Source organism: Manis pentadactyla, chromosome 10, assembly GCF_030020395.1.
Source record: "Manis pentadactyla isolate mManPen7 chromosome 10, mManPen7.hap1, whole genome shotgun sequence".
NCBI lineage: Eukaryota > Metazoa > Chordata > Mammalia > Pholidota > Manidae > Manis > Manis pentadactyla.
The window spans coordinates 67,128,686-67,139,256 of record NC_080028.1 but is presented as its reverse complement, the minus strand read 5'-3'; the positions used below and the strand labels follow the sequence as shown (position 1 = coordinate 67,139,256).

The 10,571-nt window shown below is 37.3% G+C and overlaps 1 pseudogene; it reads left to right on the top strand.

Moving 5' to 3' along the window:
• Positions 1–494: 494 nt before the first annotated feature.
• On the top strand, positions 495–4,962 carry LOC118934883 (cyclin-G2-like; annotated as a pseudogene).
• Positions 4,963–10,571: the final 5,609 nt, after the last annotated feature.

Here is a 10,571-nt window from a genome sequence, read left to right as displayed (position 1 = left end):
ATACACACACTCATGCCAGGAACATTTATTTTGTACAGTCTCTGTTTCAGTATTATTTTCCAATTAAATTATTGAATTCTAGTTTCTTCATTAAAAGTCTCACTAGTGTTCCTTATGGTTGGCTAATTCTGAAGCTATAGATAAATAGGATTCTTAATTGAAAGTATTTAGCCTAATTGCTTTTTACCCTTAAGCAAGCCCATAGTTCTTTTTTTTTTCCTTCAACAAGTATATATTGAATACTTGCTATATGTCAGGCACTGAGAGTATGCAAACACAAATGAACAACACAGTCACCACATGAGTATGACCAACTATTGAACCAAAAGGGGAAATAACCATATTATAAAAATATAACCAAATCATAAAATATAGTGAACTGTGGAAACCCAGCAGTGAGAGAGTGGTGGCTAATCAGAAAAAAGTACTTCTGGGAGTTGAAGCCACAGATGCTGCTTAAAGGATAAGGAGGAGTTAGCTAGTGAGTATCAGGGATGGAGATGGGAGAATGTGGAGGAGAAAGGCATTCTCGGCAGACCAGCATGAGCAAATGCACAGAAGTGAGGAAAAGCATGGTGCGAGCTTGTGTGCAAGGGCATGCACGTGCATGCTTGTGTACATTTCAGTGTTTGCTGGAATTTAACTAATAAGGAGTGGAAGGAGCCTGGAGGGATTGGTAGGAGTGTGCTGGAGACCCTTGTGTGCCATGTAAAGGGACTTGGGTTTTCCACTGATGGTGAATGATTCTTAACCTTTTGATAATTTTCCCCTTGAGAATCCGTTGACAGCATGGTAGTCTTCCCAGAACTATGAGGAAAGACTTGAACATGTTCTTAATTAAAGGGCTTCCGCTCAAGACAGTTCATATTCTTTGCTGCAAGTGCAAGTTAATGACAAAACATCAAATTAACTTCTGACAATAGTTATTTTCTGTGTGTGTATAAAATAAAGGATAAAATGGAAAATCTAAGCAATGATAGTCACATTGTGTGGGAAGGAATGGTGAAAGATAATCTGATTCACAGTGGATGTAGAAATGCTGTTAAATATTGTTAAAAATCAGTGTGTTATGTTTTCATATCAAAATTTTAGCAGAAATCATCAAAAAGAATAAAAATGCAGTCTATAGCTTTGAAATCATCATAGAAAATAAAAATATTTATCAAACAGAAGATAGGTAGGGAAGGAATCTAAGAAAAACTAGTTAAAGAGAAACCATAAAATAAGATTGTGGTAAAATGCTAATATATCAGTAACACAATAAATACAATTGGGCTAATTTCATCAGGCATATTTTATCATATTGGATAAAAAGAAAATCTACATTCTACTTAAAAGGGATACTCAGTTACATAATTATCTAAATTAAAACCCTACAGAAATGGATGAGGAAATATATGTAATTCAGAAAATGACCAAAAGAAAGTTGATATAACTAAATTAATCAGACACAACAGTGTAAGGCAAAAAAGAATTTATAAGGATAAAGCAAGAGTACTACTTAATAATAAGACTTAGAAGGTAAAAGGGAAGGAGACTTAAAAAATAGGAGGTACTGATATAGTGGTAGGTAGCTTGGGACGAGATGGGATAGGGTGCACATGGATGAACTTTTAAGATTATTTGGAAAAATGTTGAGGGCAGTTAAGAATTCACTTATGTCCATCAACTATTAGCCTCCCACCTATTAAAAAACATTAAATTCTTTTTGAAGCTTTCCCTAGTTATTCTTGAAAGTGATATTTCATCTGCTCCCAGAACCCATTCTGGGCAACAGTTACATTAACTGTGCTTGTGCTCAGCTGTTTAGGGAGAAGGTCCTAATCTTGGTACTAACTGAATCAACTACCTATTCTCAAAACAGTGTGATTTACATTTTTCATTATGGGCTAAAAGCAAAATAGAAACAGTAACTACCCCAATAAGCAAGAGGAGGTTGACTACTCAAGAAACAGTTACTATACTTGTAAGATAAATTCCAATAAATTCCAACCGAAATAAGCAGGCAAAGAGAGGCAAGAAAGTGCCAGGCAGTTTTATTTGAATGCAATACCCGGGTGATGTTCCTTGGTCTGAAACACAGGCCGGGGAAGTCACACCCAGCAGGGCAGGCAGCAAGTTTTTAAAGAAGGCAGGGGGAGGGAGAGCAAAGGTGTACAGTGGTGCGAGGATTGGCTTGTTTAGGGTGCTTGGGGGTCTCTCATTGGCCTTTAGCCAGGTACTGGAAAGTTACCACTAATCTTTTAGCTTGGGGGAAGGGCTCTAGTTGGGAGTGCTATCTGATCAGGCTCTGGAATGTTGTCAGACTGGAAGTTGTTGGTCTCTTTGCCTCTTTGGTGAGGCCTGAGCTTGTCCATCAGGCTCACCCCTCCCCCTTATGCCTCCAGCCTTACAATACTTACATTGGGAAAATTGCAAAACGTCAGCCAAGATGGTTCTTGCCGGCAGAGGTTCATGAGGCTTTCCTCTCCTGCATTCTATACCCCTTTCTTGCCATGGGAGGCTTGTCATTGGTCTAGACCTTGGCTATAGAAGACAGTCGCGGAAGGAAGTTAGGAGGCCAGTGAGTACATACTAAGTGGGAAATGAATGTTAGGTGAGATTTACATTTGGGGGTAAACTGACAGCCTATGACCTAAAATGACTCCTAGGCATTTACTTGAATGGTATCAGCATGAGACAGGACCTCTTCAAATGCCAGCAAGCATAGTGTGGGGCTGAAGTCAGCTATTGGGCAGATTTCAGGCATCAGGGAAAACCCAGGTTGTCTTCTGTCACTTACTACATTGTTTCAGTCCACATAGATGGTAGTGCCCAAGTCTAGGTTTGTATCACTGGAATAGGATGATAGCTGCTATAGAGTTCAAATTCTGATTATGCATTGAAGGTAGAGCCCAAAGGATGTTCTAATGCTGCCTTTGATATATGGCATTGCACATTGCTCACAAACCATGTATAAACCTATGATGTCTGACTTGTTAGAAATATCAAGTTAATTATTGAGCCCTTCCTGCTATATTTGGCAGATTGACCATCCTTGTCCAACAGTTCTCCTTCGAAACACTTCTTTAAAATATCAGTGAAGAAAAAAAAAACTATTAACATCAAATAACCTCAAGGACTAACAGAACATAGGAGACAACACTGGATAAACGTTTAGACAACACACACATGGAGGCGTAATGGACCTAGCAGACTTGAAGAACTAGAGGTCCAAATGCCTGCAGGGTGTCAAGCACCAACAAGAATTGATCTACTGCCTTGCAGAATGCCTGGAACATGGGGTGAGGTATAACTGACAACATTATTGGTTGAAAATTTATATACCAATCAGTTGAACTTCCCTGGTCCCCTGCACTTTCCTGAGCAGTTAGGAAACTACCCCACCCCCACCCGTGGTAGGTAAGGGGCAGGATCAGCCTGGAGGAACTCAGCCAAGGAGCCTCCGGGTTCAGAGACAGTAGGAGCAGGGTGTGGTAGGCATTCCTATAGTAGCTCAGTAGAGTAGGAAAATGCAAAAAGCTAGATATTGAAATACAGGCCCAGCAGGCCTTCTGCCTTGCTTCTAGAATCCTAAAAAGCCAGGTTTATACTCTCCACCCACCAACACACACCAGCCAATGCTCTTCTTCCAGTTAGCTTCTCACTTTTGCATATGAAAGGACAGCCAATAATCACTAGACAGTAGAGAAAAGACAATGTAGGAGACAGATAAAAACAGGAAAATAAAGCATGAACAAAAGCAGACAATCAATGGAACAGAAAAAACAAAATGAAAAGGTCATACTTAATATAAACATATAGAAAAGATAACCTGCCTATGAAACAAAAATGGGATCCTATAACAATAGAAAAATCAGAATAATTTTTAACTTTGGAAATTAAAGAATGTGATGAACAAGAAGAGGTTTGCTGCATCCTCTGCTGGTGGCATGGCATGGCCCCAGAGCTGCTGGTCCCAGAGCAACAGTCTGCAAGAGGGGACCTGCTAGGAGGAAGGCAGGCCTGGGCAGTGGCATGAAGTTGGGGCTCTGAGGCTGATGAGGAGATGGCAGTGGTGTGGAGGGTTGGATGCCTGTTGGGGAGCACTGCTGAGCTGTTGGGTCCATAATGTTCCTCTGTGCCTAGCCCTCTGCATCTCCTACCTGGTGAAAAATCTGGGATTATAGGTCTTGTCAATCTGGGATGAGTCCAGCTGTCTGAGCTGCTGAAATTCTCCCTGAAATAAGAATGTAAGTTCCAACCATTAGAAAAAAGGCTGAGTTTGATGAAGGCTACCTTTGAGCACAATAACATTTTGTATTGAAGACAGAGAAATGTCAAGATCTAAGGAATTTAACCAACTTTGTTGGGGGAAATCTTGCCCATGTTTTTATCCTGGCTGCCAGTATTTTGGACAGAGACTTGGCTTTTACGAAGGTGAAACCTAAAATTTATCTTGCACCAAAATCTGTTGTTTTCGCTGGCTGCCAGAATAGTTGGAAAAGAATGCAATGCTTCATGTATTCATGAAGTAATCAGGACCAGTTGATGCAAATGCACTACTTCTGAAAAAAAATGAAAGGAAAAAATAAGTTTGGAAAAGATTCAGAACTATGAAATGGAACATGGTGCTTGTCTTAAGCTTTTTACGCTTATATAAGACTATTGTACTTCTTCATATTTCAGAAAGGAAAGAAATATTGAGCCTTGATAAACTGGAAGCTCAGCTGAAAGTCTGCAGTTTTCTACTAGTCTTTTCAAAAGCAAAGCCATCTGTATTAGCTTTGTGCCTTCTCAGTCTGGAAGTAGAAATGTAATTCATTAAATGTTTTAAGTTTTTTTGCTTGCTGTACAGCATTCAAAGATTAATGACACGAGGTTCCTTTACTGGAGGGAAGTAGTTTCTAAACAACAAGCTGAATATTTTCTGTTAAATGTTACAAAATGTTAGCTTGGATTGTTTCTAGTTGTAGAGTCTAGATCCTTGAAAGACAGCCAACTATGGTGTTCACGAGTTGTCAACAGTACCAGTGGATAGCTGTCTTGAAGAAAGGGAGACTCTGAAGATGTGAGTTTTAAAGAATGAAGTTTCTGCAGCTCTCTCTCCGTTGCAGTGATCAAAGATGCCCTGTCTTTCAACCTGAAAGGGCACAGTCTCTGTGCTTCCATTTAGAAATCTAATTGTACTGTCTGAGAATTTAAAGTATGTGAATAGGTAGGCTTTTTTCCAGTCCCGTATAGGCAAGAATACAGAGACTAGAAAATCTGCTGTCTATTATTATTCAGACCAGAGCTATTTTATTTACATATTCTAAGCTATCAAATGGGTTAGGGTCTCTCAAATGACTGGAAAAGAAATTAAACATAGGCACTTTGTTTTTCTCTTTGAATAAAAATGATCTTTAGCTACTTTCTCATCTGGATAATGTTTTTGGGTTAAGAAAGTAAGAAGGATAGATTTTGTTTTCTTGGTGAAGTATAAAGTAGGAGGCATTGCGATCTATGGAGAATAAGAGTAGCATGTGAGTGGAGATGAGGTTTAAGGAGACTGGGAAGGTTCTGGATGGGTTTTGAGGGCAATGTTGGAGGTAACTGGTCAAGGACAAGTAAGGGTACCGAGACTGATGCTGAGGTCCTAGTCAAGGTTGGAAATCATGAATGCACAGTAGTGCAGAACCAGAAAACTAAGGGCATCAGTACTTTCAACTTCCAAAATGTAGAGATGAAAAACTTTTTAACTGTTACTGCCCAAGGATTTGGTTTTTGCATGTTGCTGGTGATACAACGTTTTAAGTCCAAGTCCATTAAGGGAGGAAGATAGCCTAAGATGGAACTGACAAATTCCAAGAAAATGGAGAATCCAGAGACAGGAGGGTGAAGGGTTTGGGTTGTTCAATGGATCAAAAAGTCAGGAAGAGAAGTCTGCAAACAGTCGTGGTGCAGGCACCCTAAAAAAGAAAAGAGGAGAAGGTGTGGATGTTAAAATTGTCCAATGATTAAGAGAAATAGGAATGAAAATTATTTGCAGGTGATGGTCCTCAGATATTTGTTATTCTAAATTGTGGACTAGTCACTCTTCTAGGAAGTACTGCCCTCTGCCTGTCTCAGGGAGCTGGTCAGAACCTATGTGTGAGGAGATTTTAGGCAAGTATCAAGAGCTCTGATTAAATCCAAGGCTTTTTTTATGGTATCAGAAGCCGTGATGAGTCATTAGCTCTGTCCCATCATAATGACCTTCCACATATCTTATAATTCAAATGGTGACAAGATGATTTTAGCTCAGTAATTTTCCTGACAGGTCAGAAACAACCAATGAAAACCCCAACACAGGATTTTATTCCTTTTTAATTTCTGGGATGCTTGTCTCTTCAACCTCTTTAGAACAGTAAATATATCAAACTGCTAAACAACACCGAGCTCTACAACGAATTTAACTTCTAAATCCCCAAATATCAGGGTGTTTGGTTTTCTTTTCAAAGTCTTAAATCCTGATTCTTTTGTTGTAACTATTTACTTTCATCAACAATAACAGCGACACGTACCCCTGGTCCCACAAGCGGTATTTCTTCCTGAAGAGACCTACAAAAATGCATCAGAGAAAAAACATCTTGGGACTCCTGAGGCTGTTTTCTTCTGTTGCCATATGAGTTTGTTGTTTTGAAATTATATAGCACTTTTCATCTGGAGAGCTTTTGAAGAAATGCTTCCTTCTTCAAATGTTATTGGATGTTGAATTGTAGTGTTTTCCTGTCAGGAATAGTGATCACATTATCCTCAGATAAACTGATTTTATGATTTATTAATGATGATAGGGCAGTAATTTGACCTAGTATAGTTATGAATGGTGAAATAAAAGAAAATTAATAGGAGAAATTTTGGAATTTAAAGAATTATAACTTTGATCTAGCCTGAAAGAGTTGTTGTCATTTCCAGAAGGAACTGAAGGCAAACCGGTTGAAAAAGATTCAAAGTCTGCAGCAATTGACAAAAGGGAGTTTTTCTTAAAAGGCAGGCAGTGGCCTTAGGCAAGGAGAATGCTAAGGTTACCGGGCACAGACAAGAAATATTTGAATAGCCAAATTGGGTATTTGAAGATATCAGGATGACGTTTAACCTAGAAGTGTTGAGTTTAAGTCCAGCAAGCAAGGACAGAGTCCTACCCCAGGGCTGTTATTAGTGGTTTACTAGCTGAGGGATAATAACAAAGGAAGGCCAACCCTACCCTAGCATGAAGTGTTTCATTTTTACTTTTAAGAGATACTGTTCTTATCTAGGTAAAGCATTAGATGACATCTATTAAACAAAATCTAAACTTATTCAATCATTTAAGCATCAAATGATTCACTGAATTTTTTAAACGATAATTTAAAATTGTCCTAGAAAAATATTTTTCAGGAGATTGGTCCAAAATTATGAAATCAGGAAAAAATTTAAGAAAAGGTGATATTTTGAATTGCTATGAATTGGATGTTGTGTTGAGTAGAATAATAGTTCCACAAAGATGTCCAAACCCTAATCCCTGAAACCTGTGAATGTTACAAGAGGACATTATGGTTAAGGGTGTAATTACGGTTGCTAACTGGCTAATCCAGGAATTTTTCTGGATTATCCAGGTGAGCACTGTGTAATCACAAGGGTCATCAAAGGAGACAGAAGAAGGAGAACAGAGAAATGGCAGCATAGAAAAGACTCAACCAGTCACTGCAGTCTGAAGATAGAAGGGGACCATGAGCCAAGGGATGTGGGCAGTCTCTGCAAATGGAAAAGGCAACAAAATGAATTCCTCCCTGGAACCCTCAGTAAGGAATGCAACCCACTGACATCAGGCTGATGTGAGCCAAGTGACACCCATTTGAGACTTCTGTCCTTCAGACATAAGATATTTATGATATTTAAGCCACTAAGTTTGTAGTCATTGGTTACAACCACAATAGGAAGCTAATACATATATGAATTTATGGAATTGATGTGATTGGTAAAGGAAAGGGAAGAGCAAAACAAATATATGAATCAATTATTTTTTAACTTGAATGGTCAGTTGGGTAACAATGCATCTACAGAAGTCAACAGTAATTGGCAATGGGCAATGTTTTTTGAGGAGAAGACAATGAGATTCAATTGATTTGTGTTGTAATGAGGTAGTAGAATGATATAAAAACATAAATATCTGGATGGACAAACAGAATTAGATTTAGAAATTCACAATATAGAGAAGCTATGAGAATAGAGAATAAGCTAAAGAGTATTTTAGGCAAAAATAAAATGGTTGAGTTCTGGAGATTTTCAGATTTAAGCATAGATTGAAATTTTGAAAACAAATGGAGCAATCAGAGAAGTGGAAGAGAATCAGTAAAGGGCAGGGATAAATTCTAAGAGAGTTTGTGATTTATAACTGGGCCTCAGAAAACATGTTGAAAGAAAAAAAGAAAAATATCTTAGGAATTAGGTGAAGGCTAACCCTGAGGTTGTTAAAAATGGTCTTGCTAGTTCAGGGAGGTAAATACTGCTCCCATACACAACTGTAGGCTTGGGGATTAACATTCCAGCACACAGATGGGAATTTATGTCCTGAAAATTTTCATCTAACAATAGGATACGTGAGTGCCTGTTTCACTGTGCCCTTGCCTGTACTGAATGTTGTAACTGAGGAGGGTGTCAAGTGCACCCAATGGAGTGAGGTATATTCCTGGGTACATTATCATTCAATGTAGGATAAAATTTTATTCTATAGTTTTATGCCTTTCATCTCTCAGCATGATCCTATTCCCTTATCCTTTCCCTTTTTTCTGCCTAATTTATGGTCTGTTAATTCATACCTTCCAGAAATTTCTTTACTTCCATATGTCAGTGTAAAATATAAAGTACAATATGCTGTATTGTGCATAACTTATGTGCATATATGAATTGTATATCTCATATGAATATCAGGTTTATATATAACCATGTGTATTGCATTATATTTCTCACTTTTTTCACTAAACCCATATAGAACTGGAATTTTTTTTGGTAAATACTGGAACTATCCTTTTTTAGTCTCCACCTGAGTTATCTAGTCTTCCAGTGACTGATAATTAGAATGCTTCAAACTCTTTACTTCTATTGTACTTCAATGAGTATTTTTATCCATGTCTACTTATATACCTGAGCAAGGGTTTCTCTAGAAAGCTTTTCTGATTTTAGACATATACATACCTTTATTTAACTAACCAAAAGATTTTATTTCCAAAATGAATGCCACTGATTACATCCAACTGCAGTGCCACAGGGTTTTTGCTTCCTTGCATCTAAACCAGTATTTGGTACGGTTTGAATTTTTGCCAGTATGATGAACATGCAGTATGCAGTGTATGTCACTGGTATTTTTTTTTTTGTTCTTCTGTGATTGCTATTGAGATTGGTTTTCTCTTTATATATTTATGGTGTTTGTGTCTATAAATTGCCTGTTGCTAACCTTTCCCAATTCTTTCTGGTTTCCTTATTTCTTGGTTCTTTCTGGTTTCCTTATTTTTTGGTAATATATAAGACTTCCTTGTATGTTTCAGATCTTAATCATTTGCCAATTTTGGTTGTTGTAAATACCTTGTTACTGCTAACTTCGCCAGAGGGTCACTTGTTTGAGGAAATCTTTATTTCTGATGTAATAACATATGTGATTTTCCTGTACATCATTAATGCCTCTGGGTCTTATTTAAACATTATTCTCAATATAGAGATAATAGATATTAGAATGTACTTTCTTTTAATTCTGTTGTTTTTCTTTTCACAGTACGTCTTCAATCCACAGAGCTTATTTCTGAAACATAGGATCATAAATGTCATTGTGTTTTCCATATCGTGAACCAATTATTTCAACATTATTCCCCAAAGAGTCCATATTTTATCCACTGTATGCTATATTAGTCTTTTATCTTTTTATGTCTAGTGTTGCTGTATGGAAACCAGGTCAGTGATTCAAATAAGCTTACTGTTTCTGCTCTAGAAATGTTGAGAACTTCCTTTTGTGTTCAGTGGTTTTTAACTATTTTTTGTACCATGTATAAACATGTATTGTTTTTCTTCCATCCTGCTTTGCACTCTCTATGGTTTGACAGATGAATGCATGTATTTTTCTTATTTACAAACAATTCATGACTTTTATGTCTTCAGTTAATCCCTCTCCATTTTCTTATTAATCTTTCTCTTTCTGACATTTTTGTCAGATAGGAATTGATATTCTTACCTTTAGTTTTCATGTTTTATAAATTTCATTATTATAGAGTTTGGGTTAGGGTGTGTACAAGTACATAAAAGTCTACCTCATTCATTTAAATGACCATGAAATATGTTATAATATTATTAAAAATATTTTATTGATAGACACTTAGGTTTCCAACTTTTACTAACACAACAAAGATGAATCATTCTACTATGTATATTTTGGTGCTCATCTAGGACTATTTCCTTTGAATTATTTCTTAGAGGTAGAACTGCTGAGTCAATAAAGATGTACAATTTTATTCTGATAGACTGTCAACTTGTTTTTCTGAATGATTCTCCAATTTGTACTCAGAGAAGGTACAAAAGTGCTATTCCTGTACGTTTGCCAAGGT